The sequence below is a fragment of the Tamandua tetradactyla genome, chromosome 6, assembly GCF_023851605.1.
Source record: "Tamandua tetradactyla isolate mTamTet1 chromosome 6, mTamTet1.pri, whole genome shotgun sequence".
In the NCBI taxonomy this organism is placed as follows: domain Eukaryota; kingdom Metazoa; phylum Chordata; class Mammalia; order Pilosa; family Myrmecophagidae; genus Tamandua; species Tamandua tetradactyla.
In genome coordinates, this window is record NC_135332.1 from 130,680,040 (window position 1) to 130,696,321 (window position 16,282).

At 34.0% G+C, this 16,282-nt stretch overlaps 1 protein-coding gene and 1 pseudogene across 18 annotated transcripts in view; one reads left to right on the plus strand and one right to left on the minus strand.

Moving 5' to 3' along the window:
* LOC143685726 (splicing regulator SDE2 pseudogene) overlaps positions 1-1,385 on the minus strand; it is a 131,177-nt pseudogene extending 129,792 nt beyond the window's left edge.
* Positions 1-16,282, plus strand: part of CNBD1 (cyclic nucleotide binding domain containing 1) — a 662,225-nt gene that overhangs the window by 215,551 nt on the left and 430,392 nt on the right. The gene's annotated exons all lie outside the window — the stretch shown is intronic.

The window sequence follows — 16,282 nt, forward strand, 5'->3', positions numbered from 1 at the left end:
TCTTTTTCTATCAATTTATAAAAGCTGTTTATTTGCAATATTAAAGTTTAACTTGCCATTTTTATTATATGTATTTTCTACTGGTTTCTATTGACTTTGCACCTAGTACCTTTTGTCTAACAAAAGTTTAAAATTTGTACAGACCAAATTACTTTTTCCTTTTCCTCAGTTTCCTTACTTGGATTTTAGAACAGTCTGTTTAATTCCTATGTCATTCATAGAGTTATTTACTTTTCTTCAAAGGTTAATATTATTTACTTTTTACATTTTAATTTTTAATACAGAGTGCCATATTTGTATATAGTATAAATTATAGTATCTTTCTAAGTAATTTTATACTCTTGGCATTGTGTTGGAACTATATATTTAATAAAATGTCTTCTTCCTGTTGAATTTAAATCTCTATTATCTTTGTATTCCCATACGTATTATGACCTATTTCTAGAGTCTTTCTTTTGTTCACTCCCTTTATAGGTCCTAAATTCTGCTTGAAATTGTGTTTTCTTTAGTTCTCTTTTTATGCTATCATTTTTATTACTATATTTGCCACCTCAAAATATTTATGAAGGTGTGGATTAAAGAAATGAAGTATATGCACAAAAATCAGATAAACTTTCAATAATTTAAAAAACTCAGAACCTTTTCAGTTACCTCTTGCTGTCTAATTTAGAAGTACATGTTTTTCAAGATTCCTTTCTTTCCATGAAGTTCCAGAAATATATGACAGTTACAGCTGGGTGCAAAGGCTAAGTGGTGTTCTTTGTTGCCTTAAACATCACTTAGTGCAAACTTCAACCCAACAGTGCAAACGAAAGCAGAGTTCTCAAACATTTGCATGTATCGTAATTACCAGAAGAGCCTCTTAAACATATTACTGGGTTCGAAATCCAGACTTTCTGATACAGTCTGGCATGTGGTCTAAGAATTTGCCTTTCTAAAAAGTCTCCAGATAATGGTGATGCTACTAGTTCAAGGACTGCTCTTTGGAAATCACTAAGTTAAAGAAGTCTGATATCAGGAAGAAAAGGAAAGGTTTTGCTTGCAGAAGGAAAAGCTCAGAATGGGGAATAAAGAATGATATTAGTATAGTAAGCGATGTCCATTTCATCTTAAAAGGTTATGGTGTAGCAGGTGACCACAAGAGTAAGGTTATATCAAAAATATGATGCCAAATTCCCTTTATCTGGCTTTATTTTCTCTAACACCTGTGCTTTGTTGTTTTAAGGGGTTCCTCTAACTCTGACCTTCCAATACTTTTTACCCGTGTTGTATATCTGTTCACTCCTCTGGATTTCTGAACCTGCTCTTTCAACTGGAATCTCTCTTTGTGTTTTACTCCTGCCTGTGCACGGGAGTCCAATGCCTACCACAGTCTTGGGCTTCATTTGCGTTAACCATGGTTTTTATCATCCATATACATCTTTTATTCCTTAACTATTTATCCACTTATTACTTACTCTTGGGTTGATTATAAATTCACTTGTGCTCCTGGGCTCTGCCCACTTGACTGTAGCTCAGCCAAAGTTTAAAGAGAGCCATCTAAATGGCTTTCTTTTTTTCATTTTGTGCGAGATTAGACTAATGATATACAGAGATCATTTGATATTTACATAGAAACCAAGTAACAGTTGAAATAATTATTTAAAAATGTTTGTTTTCCTTTTTTTCCCCCAACAACTATTTGTACCAGATTTTGTGGTAGGAATTAATAAGAAATTGTTCCTTTATAGGGATGCTCATAGGTTTATGGGCAACATGTATAATTCCCACTTGTACTTAGTGAGAATTTAGATCAAAATGGATAAATGTTTATCCTTCAAAAATGAAAATTAGAAATGAAATATAAGTTGGGGTGGTAGATTGTTACTATATATATGTTTGTATGTGTTTGTGAGGGAGTCATTAAATTTATAGGCAGAAATAGATTAACAAAGTGAAATATGAAAGGTGATGACACTGTAAATGAGAGCAGAAATATTAAAGTCACAAGCACACAAAATCAAGAGCAGAAGGGAAAAAGTTCTGAATTCTGGGTATAATAGCAGCTAGATGTTACTTTGTTACATAGTGCCTTTGTGGCATAATATGAGGGACTAAGAGGTAATTAAAATTTAAATAAGACTAGTAAGAATATAGCAATGAGAAATAAATATATGCAGTGAAATAAATGTTAAAAGAAGTATGCATTTTTTGTTGTTGTTTTTATCAACTCCATTCTTTTCAACCTGTGTGCTCATGCATTCACACATACTTATATGCAATCATTCACAAAAACTCATCTTTATTTTCCTCTCATCTGGCATGGCCTAAAAGAGGAAAATAATCCCAAACTCCTTATATTTCTAGAATATCATTTGGGAATGTGTGAAAGTGGGAATACATTTATGATAAATCCCTGAAGACAAAATGTTATTTTTTGAGAAAGAGAAACTACCTGATCAGGACTAGTTACTAAAATGGTTTTAGCATGTCTCTGGAATAAATGGGCAGTAGGTATTTGTGTGTGTATGTGTGTGGTTGAGGTAGACAATTTTAATCTGTAGTTATAGGTTTTTAAAAACATAGCTGGATACAGGGATGGGATTAGGGTAAGTTGCCAAGTTTAAGGAGGGCTCAAATACTCAATAATTGAGGTAAGTCTTTTTAATGCAATATTTTACAAATCAAATTAATACAAAAATCCATAATGAAGAAAATGGTGAAATTTTAAATAGATAGGTTATTGTTTGGTTGACCCTGCTTTATTAGGTATGGTTATTCCCAATAAGCCCGTGGTTTCTGGGCTGCAAGGGGTCAGGTCCTTGCCAGGAATTTATGAGAATTGAAAATGGTGGGTGAAAAGATTGGGCAATGTAGCGCTTTATATACATTTCTGTATTTTGGCTGTAGAGATTTTAAAAATGTTTCCCACTTGGATCAAAATATGGGAGAATATTTTGGTAAATTTATATAAGGTGCGGACTTTTCCTTTGGCTTCATTTTCCAATATGTTTCCACATGGCACTGCTAGATGAATATATTGTGATTTATTCAGCCAGAAAGTGTGACTTTTCTCATATCTTTGTTATGTTCCTTTAGTCTTCGATTATGTAAAGAATGCAATAGTCACCTTAATTAAATACAGTCTGCCAAGGAGCATGACAATTTGTTTACCCAAAATAGAGCTGCTTTCTCATAATTCTTAACTGGGGATATTTTCTTGACTTTTTAGTTTTAGGTTAATATTTGTAATATGAAATCCCACAATAGATATTTATTTCTTCTTATTATTTATTATGACTTCTGGCTTCGTGTTTTATGAAAAACAAAGAAAATCATAAATTATGCTAATAGCACAATTATGAAACTATGTTTTCATCAGTTGTAATAAATGTACCACCCCAAGGCAAGGTGTTAATAATAGGGTAGTATATAAGAACCCTGTATTTTATACATGATTTTTCTGTAAATCCACAACTTCAACAATAATAATAATAATAATAATATTAATAATATTCTTTCTCTGCTCTTCCTTAGGATAACAAGATAGGGAAGAAAATGATATGTAGAACCAGATTGAAGTCCTTTCTGAAACTATCAGTATTATCTTGAATTTAGAGGCTCAATTTCTTTAATTAAACAATGGGAAAATACCCATTGTTTACAAGGTTGTTGTTAAGGTTAAATGAGGCACTATAAGTAAAAGTGCTTTGAAAATCTCAATGTGCCATTCAGATGTTAATTATTTTATTGTTATATCTAGTCAGGTTTTCCTTGGAGGGCATAGAGAAAATTGAAGGGTATAAAATCGAAGTAAAATGTCAAAGGCAACACTTAGGTAATTGTGTGGTTGGTTCTGTCACTTCCTAAGAATAGACTTATGCTATAACACAATGGTTTTATTATTCAGAAATCTTAGAATGTTGAAAATTATTTTATGAAATAATTGTTTCAATGAGAGGAAGAGATTGGGAGATGAAAAGTTTTATCCTCAACATAATGAAGAGTATTTTTCCTGCAGTAATTCCAATATTAAAGATTTTTTTTAATAGCACAATTGCATAGTTCTAAATCCTACACATCACTGAACAAATTCAGCATTCAAAACATCTCTGCTTCAGGAATAATGGCTTTTCTTTTCCTAAAACCACTGACATACAGAGATTAACACAGGGTTTCTTATCCATTTTAATCATCTTTATCCCACATTTTGGTGATTAAAAAAACACAAAGCCCTCAAACAAAGCTTTCTTCCTACCCAGAAGTGCGAGTCTTCTATTTCGATCACAGTGTAACCAGTAGCTATGAGATTAATACAACTCATATTCTTCCCTTAATTGATCATATTATGTCCCAATTACATAAAATCTTGTGCTGTAGGGGAATTGCATGCATTACATAAATAAACATAGTTTTCTAATACATTAGGGAGGAGAGAGCTATGAAGTGAATAAAACAGAAGGAAAGTTTGGATTGGCTGTTATGGCATGAGCCTGAATGGCTATGGAAAGGTATATGGAGGATATGTTATATGATACAGTAATAAAGTAAAATCCCCTTGCTTTAAGCAAATAGATAGTCATGGAACTTGAAAGCAATGTAGGGAATATGTTAGTAAGTGGAACTAGTTCAAAAAGGTGAAATCATGTATTCATTTTTCAACAAATATTTATTAGGCATCTTCCAAACGCCAGACACTATAACACAGAACCTAACACAGGCCCTGCCTTCATTTATCTAGTGCCTTCCTATTCTAGTGGGTGACAACCAGCAATGGCAAAGCAGAAAATACACGTGTCTGAAAATGATAAGAGTTTTGGAGAAAAATAAGGGAGTTATGGACCTTGATAGGAGTAGGGGTGGATAATTATGTTTTATTTAGAAGTACTCAGGAAAAGCCACTCCCTGAAGCAGACATTTGAGCAGAGACATGAAAGAAGAGTGAGGTGCAAAATATCTGGGAGAAGAATCTTTCAAGCAGAGAAAATAAGAAATTCAAAAACCCTATAGGAGAGTTTGCTTTGGTATGTTTGAGGGACTGCAAAGAGACCAGTATGACTAAACAGGAAGGAAATGGGAGAGTTTGAGGTAAGTCCAGAGAGTTAGCCAGGCCCATTGTAAAAGCTTGGTTTTTCACATGGAGTCTAATGGAATCTGGGACCAATCAGATATATTTTAAAAAGATCCTTCTGGCTGTAGTATTTAGCAAGGGCATAAACAGGGAGAAAATTTGAATGATTGTTACAATGATCTAGGCGAGATGAGGATTGGGCCAGGTGGTAGCAGTACAGGGGGGAAATGACCAGATGCTTGTGCATCCATTTTCAAAATGCATCCAGAATACACAGGTGTTTCACAGGACCTAAAGACTGAGAGTTACTTGATCAGTGGGAGATAAATAGAATCCAAATCCTGAACATTTCTTTCATAGAAAAGTAACTGAGTCTCTGAATAATTAGTTTACATAAAGCAGAAGTATTAAAAGACTTCAAGATAACGATTAGTAGAATAAAAAATATGGGAAAAAAATGAAGAAATAATTTTATCAAATTTGGGGGTAATTTAAGAACAGTCATATGATAATGTATAGGATCTGTCTCAAATTGCAGTTTTAGGACATCAGATATTAGTATGAGGACTACTAAAATATTATGATCATGGTATTGAAGAGAAAAGAATTATTTTGAGGATAATATATAAAAAGTAGTGGCTATATTAAATTTTGGCTCTTTTAAAGTAAAGATTAAATGTGATTCTACTGTGAATATGAAGAAAAGAAAACATAGTTAAATACCCCTCAGAAGAAGCAATTCAGAGTTGATATAAAAGAATTTGTAGTTGCTGAATGAGTTAGTAAGGCATCTAAAGAAGAGAATTGTATAAAAGGGCTCAAAGAACAAAGAAGTGGGAAAAAAGTAGTCACTTGCCTACAAATAGAAGGTCGAACACATAGGAGACTTGTCAGGAAATGCAAGTATAAATAACAAAAGCAAGAGTTACCCTATTACCTGAAAATGTTAATAAAGATAGCGTGGAGAAAAAGCTGAAACTATGTATTGTATTGTATTTTAACAAAGAATTGTTTGTTTTCAGAAATGACAAATTAATTCTGCAGATACATTTTTACGTGCATTGTACATTTTAATCGTCAATTTACTTTCACTCAATTATCGCTTTGCTTCAATTCTGGAAATATTTCTAAAAAAGTACATATAATAGTTATATTATGGGTTATCTCTGTTAATTATGACTTCCTTATGTTTTCTAGGTATACTCTAATTTTTATTCTGGGCAGTAAACAGTATATATATTTCATATTTTATCCCTAAAATGACTAAAATAAATATTTAGAAGTGTCATAAAGTAGATATAGAGGGAGCTTTAAACTTGTATATATTACATATTACAGAAAATTTATAATTTAAATTAAACATAATTAAAGCACAAATTTCACACCAAAAAGACATTTCCATACCACTTAAAACTTAAACTTTCTTAAACAATGACACTCAGCATGCAGCCCTACTTTCATATTCCATGTGACTTGGGAAGGAATAGGAATGGGGGTGGGATATGTGTTTTAATTCCAGACAGTCTGTGTTTTATGTGCCTGGAAGTGGGGGAGGGGGTTAGGGAGTCGTTTTGCAGCATGTGAATCTGCAATTAACACTGCTGTTCTTAGTCCCACTTCTAATTTTTTCTTTTTAAATTTGATACAGCCAAGTCTGGAATCCGTTTGTTCTCTACAAAGCAGAAAAGCCACCCGCCCCTCTGCTGCAGCTCCATCCCCAAGATTCCTTTAGGCTTTGGTTTTCAGCTCTCTACTTTGTGTGTCCATACTCTGCATCCTGCTTTCTTCCCTAAGAAATCTGACAGGCTCTCTCAGGCACTGGTGGCACTCTCCCTTATCTCTTTAATGTTCCCTTATGGTTTTAGATTGCTACTGTCATTATAAAGGGTTATATTTGGGGAAGATTAACGCAGCTTTGTCTGTATTTTGAATCAGAAGCATCTATTTTCTAAAGCTGTTTTATTGAGTTATAATTTCCTACAAGAAGTTGCACGTATATAAAGTTTACAGTATAATGTTTTGACAAATTGTTGGTGTTTGTGAGACCATCATCACGATTGAGGTAATAATGAATATATCCAGTGCACTTCAGAAGTTCCTCTTGCACCTCTGCAATTTCAAATTCCTTAGTCGATAAAAGGACTATGCAAGTTATCTACTTATTTTTGAGCTTCAGTCGTTTGTGCCTTTCAAGAAATGTGTCCATTTAAATCTAATTTGTCAAGTTTATTGGCATAAGGTTGCTCATAATATTCCCCTGTTTTTCTTTTAATATTTAAGGAATCTGTAGTGATGTCCCCTCTATCATTTCCAATGTTGGTAATTGTTTCTTCTGCTCAGTCTGGCTAGAGGGTTATTAATATTATTGATCTCGAAGAACCAGCTTTTTATTTCATTATTTTCTCTATTGATTTCCTGTCTTCTCTTTCTTGATTTTTGCTCTGATCTTTAATATTCTTTTTCTTCTGTTTACTTTGCATTTAATTTATCCTTTTTTTTCTATGTGTTTAAGGTGGAAGCTGAGGTCACTGGATTAGAACTTTCTTTTTTTCTGATATAGGCATTGAGTGATAAATTTCCCTTTAAGTATTAATTTTGCTGCATCCCACAAATTTTAATATGTTGCATTTTCATTTTCATTTAGTTAAAATATTTAAAATTGCTTTTGATTTCTTTATTGGTCTAAGCATTATTTAGAAATGTGCTGTTTAGTTTTCAAAAAATGTTGGACAGAGCAGCGGTGGCTCAGTGGCTTGGTTGTTCTCACCTGCCATGCTGGAGACCTGGATTTGATTCCCAGAGCATGCCCATGTCAAAACAAAAACAAAAACAAGAAAGTTGGACATTTGCAGCAACCTTCTTGATATTGATTCATAATCTAATTCTATTGTGGTTTTAGAACAGTGTGTCTAACATGAATCCTTACACATGTATTGAGATTTGTTTTATAGTCTAGAATATTGTCTATCTTGGGAAATGTTCCATGTATACTTTAAAACAATATGTATTCTTCTCTCATTAGGTGGGTTGTTCTATAAATATCAATTAGGCCAAGTTGTTAAGGTTCCCACAATCTTAATGATTTTCTGTGTATTTTTTCTTATCAATTACTGAAAGAGGGGAGCTGAAATCTCTGACTATAACTGTAGATTTGTCTATTTCTTCTTGCAGTTCTATCAGTGGAATTCTGGAGATTTTTTCCCTTTAGTCTTTTTTAGACTATTGATAGTCTAATCAATAGAGATCATATTCCCTACCATGATAGTTTCTTCACATCTAAGACTGATCAATACTGGCTACAAACTCAATGGGTATTATTTGCAAATCCCTAGAGCACTCTTCCACTCTCTGCACATTCTTTTAACCTCTCCAATAATTTTCTCCATGTACTTTGATATACTTTGACTCCCATGTCTGTTATCTATACCTGGGTTTTCCTTCCCATGTTGCAGGATAGAAATCGTCTCTCTTTGGTGCTCTAGGGTAATCATAAGGCTTATCTAATTTGTTTCTTGTTTCCAGCAATCACTGTCCTTTTTAATCTAATGTCCATTGTCTTCAAAACCATCATTGCATATGTTATCTCATTTATTGGTTGCTTCAGGCAGGAAGATAAGTCTAGTCCCTTTTAACCCATTTTTGCCCCAGGCAGATGCCCACAAGCATCTATCCTAATTAATTTTTTTCTCTAGTGATTTGGTTTTATTTATGATTAATTACCTACTGATGTGCTCACTTTGTGTATCTCACTTTTCACATCTAAAATTGAACCCCTGTTCATTTTCCTAAACTGTTCCTTCTCTACCTGTACCCATCTAAGTAAATTCTACCACCATATTTACAATTTAATATGTCAGAAACCTACTGATGTTTCTCCCTTTAAGCACCCAATCTAATCAAGTACCCCAGATTCTTCCTAACCATCTCCTAAATCTACTACCATTTTTCCACTCTAATGTCATTGTCCTAGTGCTAGCCAAAACTCTCCAGCTTATTTCAGCCTTTTTCCAAATTAAAAAAAAGGATAGATTCTTCTAAAAAAGATAAATAAATTTCTGAGAAAACTAAATTAATATTTTAATCAGTGAGTCACATTAAAATGTTTTGGGGGAAAAGATGAGGTAAATACATTCCTATTTTAAGTTTATTGTTGAACTATAAATAGTATATTTCCTTATACCAAAAATGTTTCCTCCTCTAAAGGCATATGACAGACTTGTTAAATGGACCTGAATAAGCAAAGCTTATGCAGAAGGAAGAAGAGATGATAACCATTTTAATGAACCTAGTTGATATGTCTCAAGCATTAAATTTAGCACATAGATTTTATGACACCCCAGGAGAAATTGGAAAAGCTAATATTGAAATACATAATTGACAATATCATGCAACATTTTAATTTTTCTTTTCCTGTAATATACAAGGGATTTTGTCTATATGGACATTTTTCTAATCATTCTTCAAAAAAGGAAACATTTTATAATAAAATATTTATATATCAATTATCTATATCTATTTCTATAACTATACATATCTGTCTATCTACTTATTTATCCCTCTGTCCATCTGATACATGTTACTATTTGTGGACTTTGTTATGTATATATTTCTTCATGAATGATGGAATGGTTAGGACTAACTTAATAATGTCTAAGTTTGTAGATTTCTGTGGCTCTAACTTTATGTGAGGATAAAACATAGACTCTCCAAAGAGTAGCATTAAGAGGGTAATTTCTATATTTCATCTTTTCCTGAATAGGAAAAAAAATGATAGCAAGTGAAATATGGTTGGCCATTTGAGACAGCAAGCATAGTAGATTATTTTGAACTGGAAAATTTCAAATTGGCATTACCAACATGACAAATGGAGCCCATTTGGCCATGATTACTCGTAGAACCAGGGATATGATAATCAACTCCAGTAGAAGGACTAATCAATTGCCTGACTTTGAATTATAATGTCTTTTGCTTGATCCATCAAGTTTACTAAATAGATTACAAACTAAAAGAACTTTTGACCTGCTAGATGGAATTGTTCATTATATATGTCAACATTTCTGACCCCCTAGACTAGGCTATTTTCCTCTATCACTTTCCATAGTGCACAGTGCTCTGCCTTTCATTACAATTTCACATATAAATTGTGTTCAATGTTTATCTTCCCTTCTAGATTTAACATCGTGTGAGGAAAGGGCCATCTTTATTTTTTCTTTGCTGTATCCAGCATTCAGAATAGTACCTGACAATTAACTAGTATTGGTTGAATAAACAAATGAATGACTGGTCAGGAAGTGAATGCTCTTTTTGAGGTTGGCTTCTAAAATCCAACTGCTTACCTTCTGAATTTCACAGGTAATTGTATTATTTCAGCCACACAAAAGAGAAATGGAGTGACTAAATTAGGAAGAATTAAGGTTACCAACCAAAATTGCCTATCAGTTTCTCTTTCAGAGAAATCCATCTCATCAATTTTGCATCTTGAAAGCAGGTCTTCCAGATGTCTAAGTACAAAGGATATAAAAAACTTTAAGCAAAGTTAATTCTAAGTATCTAGTTAACTAATCCATGATTATTATTTTACTACAGCTGAGAGTGGAAGTGGGATTTATAGGTGACTTTTGAAGGATTTTGAGACCTCACTGAGGCCTTTTTTAGTTGTGGATTGTTAATCCCTTAGATTTTATGGATGATTTTATGAAAGATGCTAAGGAAATGCTCTGGGATGAGGGGCATTGCCTGAGGATTCTCAAAATTCTCAAGTTTGGTGTTGGAATCAACAAGCACCTTGATAAGTCAAGGCAAATGCCATTTCAGTATATTATATGATTCTGCTTTTTTTCTGAATTCCAACTAAGCAGGCTAGTTTATTATTTTCTTTAATCCTCTCCTTATGAAATGAAAGGAAATGTGCTTCAGTGCTGTGATGATACTCCATGTCTTTTAACATCTCTCCTTCCACAAGAAAACATCCAGCCATCCTCCCAAAGCAATGAGACAGAAGTGTATCTAGCAATCATCTGTTTCTTAATGAGTCGTTTTTCTTTCAGCATTAAAAGAAGCTTATAAATTGCTGTTACTGATCTTTTATTTTTCAGCTATTTATAGGAAAAGCCAAAAGAAGCTAAATCATGATGTGACTCTGATATTTGCACTCTATGAATGACCAAACCCAGTTTTTGGAAAACTGATAATGAGCAAGACTTGCTATTTGAATTTGGATGATCAAATAACATCAATCGTTATTCTGTTCATTTATCCTTGACTGATTAGACAATACAAATGTGAAGTCAGACAGAAGGTGATGTGCATTTTAATGATTAGTAATTCAAGAAAAGTTTCAAGAACACAGTAGAACCCCGGAAAATAATTTTATAATGGGTTGCTGGATAGCATATGGAAAAAAATGAATGAATAGGAAACAAATTACATTTGGGGAGGAATCACATTTTCAACAGGGGTAAACATTGTATGACTGTCATAAATGCTGCTTTTAAAGGTATTAAGAAGACTCCAGGGGGTGTGCACGTGTGCATCCTTGAATTAAATGCTCTTTTAGCTAGATTTTTCTATCCCACTAAATGTGTTGCAGAACACGTGCCTTGCTAAGGAACAGTGATTTTATCTCTGCTAGTTTTGAAAATATTCCTGTATTCCCAAACACAAGGCCATCAAATTACCGCATATTCTGCAGACCTTGAGGAACACGTGTGGTGGGGCAGGCAGAGATTAGCCTTTGTACTATGGTTTAGAGACAGATCTAAGCATATATAATGGACCCTTATGTCTTCTGCTTCTAGGTAGTGATCCATGCTTTCATTCTTTCTGGGTTTTTTTTCCCCCAAATTGTAAATCTGGACAAATTCCTCCATGCACTTTCAATCAGGCTCATAGGTTTTCTTGGCTCTGTGTTCTTTGCTTCATGATCCTTATTTATTTGTTTTTAACTTGCAATTATAGGTTTATTAAAGTAAAAGGATACAAATAAGAAGAAGCTGGAGAAAAAAAGAGAAAGATATGCGTGAAAAGAAATCTGGGAGGGGCTCTCAAATACAAACTTCCCTGCTCTCTGCAGGCTGAGTCAGAATCCCTCACCCTTCTGACAAAGGAATGTATTTTCTCACTAATGGCAGCTAATCTGGACTTGGAGTGTCCTGAGTTTATATGGGGTCTCAGTATGTAGGCATGATTGGTAGAATAGGTGTCCACACAGTTCAACTCAATCTGCAGCAACTCCCCCCCCTCCCAGGGGTTGGAAAGTGGGCTTATATGACTCAAAGCCCCAACCCTCTAATGACCAGACTCCTCAACCTGGCATGACTCTGCCCCCATTATCTGGTCTGAGGCCTGCAAAATTCCCTTGCAAGAAGTGCACATTTCTGGGTACCAGCTGATATAGTCTGGGTTGGATGATCCTTAGTTGTAATTCCATTTTTCACTCCAGAATCACAGCCTTCTACCTCTAGTCCAGGTAATTTCTGACCCTATTTTCTTCTTATAGTTTATTTTGGTTTAAAGTGAAACTTTAACCCAGAGGTTGCTTTACCATGAAGCTAATGAAGTTTAAGCTTCAGGCCTGACATTTAACTTGCAAGGGCCCCTTCCAAGGCCCAGGGAGAGGCCCAAGAAATGTGTTCTCATGCTCATACTTTTCTATAAAATTTTCAAAAGTAAGAAATGTTAACAATCACTTGTTTTCCATTTGCATGCCAACTTTCTTCCATTTTTCTTACACTTCACTTTACGGTACCTGGCATTAGAGTGACTTCAGGCATTTTGGGGATCCAGTTAAGGGAAAGTTGAGTTAGGGATACATTTCACTTGCTTCCTAGTGACCTCCATGTGTGTAAATTATTGTGAACTGTGCTAGTAGGGTACTGATTGTCAGGAATAATCCTACCATACACTGGGTGGACCTACCAGCATCTTGACAGAGGCCCAAGTTTGTATCACCATGTACAGCTGTCCTATAGCAACCTGGCAATGGACGTATGTGGGTAGTGGAGTGGACACATGGTTTGAAATGTTGTGGAGACAATTTAATTTGTAGAAAAGTTTTCTAAATCGTATATAGCCTATTGTCTTAGATTGTTGGGGCTGCTGGAACAAAGTACCACAAAAGAGGTGGCTTAACATAACCATGATCTTTAGTCTCCCAGTTTTGGAGGCTAAAAATCCAAAATCGAGGTGTCAGCATGACCATGCTTCCTAGGAAGTATGCAGGGCTCTCATGATGGCTTTTCTAATCTGAGGCATAATCCAATCTCGACCCCTGCCACATGAACCCTCCTTCTCTCTGTCTCCTAATCCCCGTGTACAGATTTTTCCTCCTTACATTAAGGACACCAGCCATATTGGATTAGGCCTCATTTTAACTGATAACATCTTCAAAATATTTGTTTCCAAATAGGATCACATTCACGGGCCTGGGTGTGAGGACTTAAACCTGTCTTTTGAGGTGACATATTTAGATCTGTAAAACCCATATATGAGAGAAATGGGAATAAAGATTTTCCCAAATTTGACAGAAATCCTAAAAAAATTATTTGGTATTACCAATAATTGGTTGTGAACCTGAAAGAAATATTTCTAAGTGATTAAGAATAATTAAAAAAAAATCTTTCAACCAAGCTAGAGGGAAGACTACTTTTTTTATAAAAATGATAAAAATTGTTGTCATAAGAAGAGGTGAAAATAAACACGAAACTTACGAAAAGTAAGTCTAATAAAGGTACATACATAACTAATTACTTAAAGTATTATGATATTTATTCTGGATTTTGTGATATTTTCCAGCATTTGGAAATTTTTGATTTGTTGTATCATTTTCTCTTTCTAAATAAAAATTCGTATTTGTACCAAATTGTGTATTTGTAAATGTGTTCCTTTTTAATGTATAAATGACAGCCCTTACAAAACCTGCAACAGCCCTGTTCCAACTCAGTTAGCCCCAATAACTAAAATAAATGAAAATTACTATAATGAAGCTTTGACTTAACGTAGTCAAAAAATGTTTAAGAATTTAAGCTCTGGAGTGAGACTACCTGGAATAAAATCCTGTCTTCAATATTTCTTATCCATGTGACCTTGGGCAAGTTAGTTAACGTATCTAGGCCTCAACTTCCCCATCTTTAAAATGAGATTGCAGGGGGTGCCGAGGGTAGTTCAGTGATACAATTCTCGCCTGCCATGCAGGGGACCCCGGTTCGATTCCTGGCCCATGCACTTCTCCAAACAAGCAAACAAAATAAACCATCAAAAAGAAACAACGACTACAACAACAAAAATGTCAACAAATGGTACTGCAATTACAGGATACTCACATGGAAAAAGGATGAAACATGACCCTGCCATATAGCATGAGATTGCATCAGATGTTTAAATCCTTATAATTCCTTGTAGTTATATGATAATATGAATAAAATAAAAAAATATATAAAATGGGCAATCAACTAATTAAGATAATAGAGTATCCATATTAAAGGAGACTTGAATTTCATGTGCCTTTTCAGTGAGTCCTGTGGAGTTCTCATTGCCCTCCCAGGTGGGTCTAGAAGGGTTCGGAGCTCTAATTTGGAAACGGATCACTCCTCCCACTCCTTTAACTATCACAGACCTGATTTTCTTTGTGAACATTCCATGTGAGATTTCGTTTGAGCCAATCCTCTGTGTGTGTACACGTGTGTGTTTACACCATGTATACTGTCTTTCTACAAAATACCAGGGTTTTACATAAAGACAGTGCCACAATATTAAAATTTGAAAATAAGTGCTAATCTGTTCTCTGTATGACCTGGCTCTCATATGTAGGGATGATAAGATACTGTTTCAAAGAAAGTTGATCATAGCAAATTCAGCCTTCTGGATCAGTGATAAACATTCAGAGAAAACAGGAAACCAGCAAGAAATGACTAGGAGAAACATATGCTTCCCCCAAATTCTAAGGGATGTGAGAGGATTATCAAGTTTTCCACAGAATGTGAGGCTTAGCCTCATACCAATTTTTTTGTTTGCTTGTTTGGTTCTTTCTTTTTAACCAATATTAAAAGAAACTGTGTGGGGGAAAAATGGAAAAACAAACAAACAAACATGTGACCTCAGATGGTAGGGGACTTGGACAGGGGGCTAACACTCAAATTTCATATACAGATCCCCTGACAGATCTGTCCAATTATTTTTAATACTTTTAGTTGTAGTTTATAAATTAGAAAAGTTGACCTCTTTATAACTGCTACTCATAATTGCCAGACAGAGTAATCTTAATTTCTCTTTAATTTGACAAGTCTTCACACATGAATCAGCTGTGTGCCAAATAGTTTCACTTCCAATTAAAAATTGATTGTTTTATGACAACTCAGAGATACTCCTTTAGGATTTACAAGTCATTGAGAAATTAAAAACTAATCAGCATCTCTGAGGTTTACTTTGATTTTTAAGACCTTTGTGCCTTCTGGCAACTCTTTTTGAATGAAGTCTTTCTTCCACTCGTGAGTATTTTATTTTCTGTTTGACTACAAAAGAACAGAAAGCTGTGTTTATTTAACAGAATTTCTAATACCTAGGTAGTCAGATACTCCTTTGAATTAAACAGTTTAGGTGTCTTAAATTAAATATAAATGAACAATTTAATTCACACACAGAATACTCAAGTCTTTTGCCTAGCTATACTCAACAATTCAGAATGAGAGTTAGTGGATGAAATAAAGCAAATTTGATAATTATTTCATGTATGGCCAAATGTACTGTTCTGTTGTTCCAAAGGATAAGGAAACCAGGCAATGGAAATAACAGATGTGATAAATTGACACGTTAAAGCAGATAGTTAAAGGAAATTATCCTTAAGAAGATAGTGATTTCTGAATCATTAAGCCTAGATACATAAGACTGGATGTCTGAAATGACTATTTTAATTATGGTGTTTTTCAATTGTAAATACAGGTCATTAAACATCACTTACAATCTTGCCCCTAACACAAGTCTTTTTAACATATTTGTAATTATGCAATTGTATGCCTAATAATATGCCACCAAAATTGTTGTTTTTTCTTTCCACATAAAATTCTGCATTACATACATGATTCTTTAATAAGATAAATAATATCCCTTTAAGAAAAGTTAGTCAGGCCTTTTAACCATTTCTTATCTGTTATCAAATACTTCTCTATTTTTAATATTTTGACTACTAATGCTATCATGTCTATCTTTCTACATATACTATTTTGACTCCATTTTAAA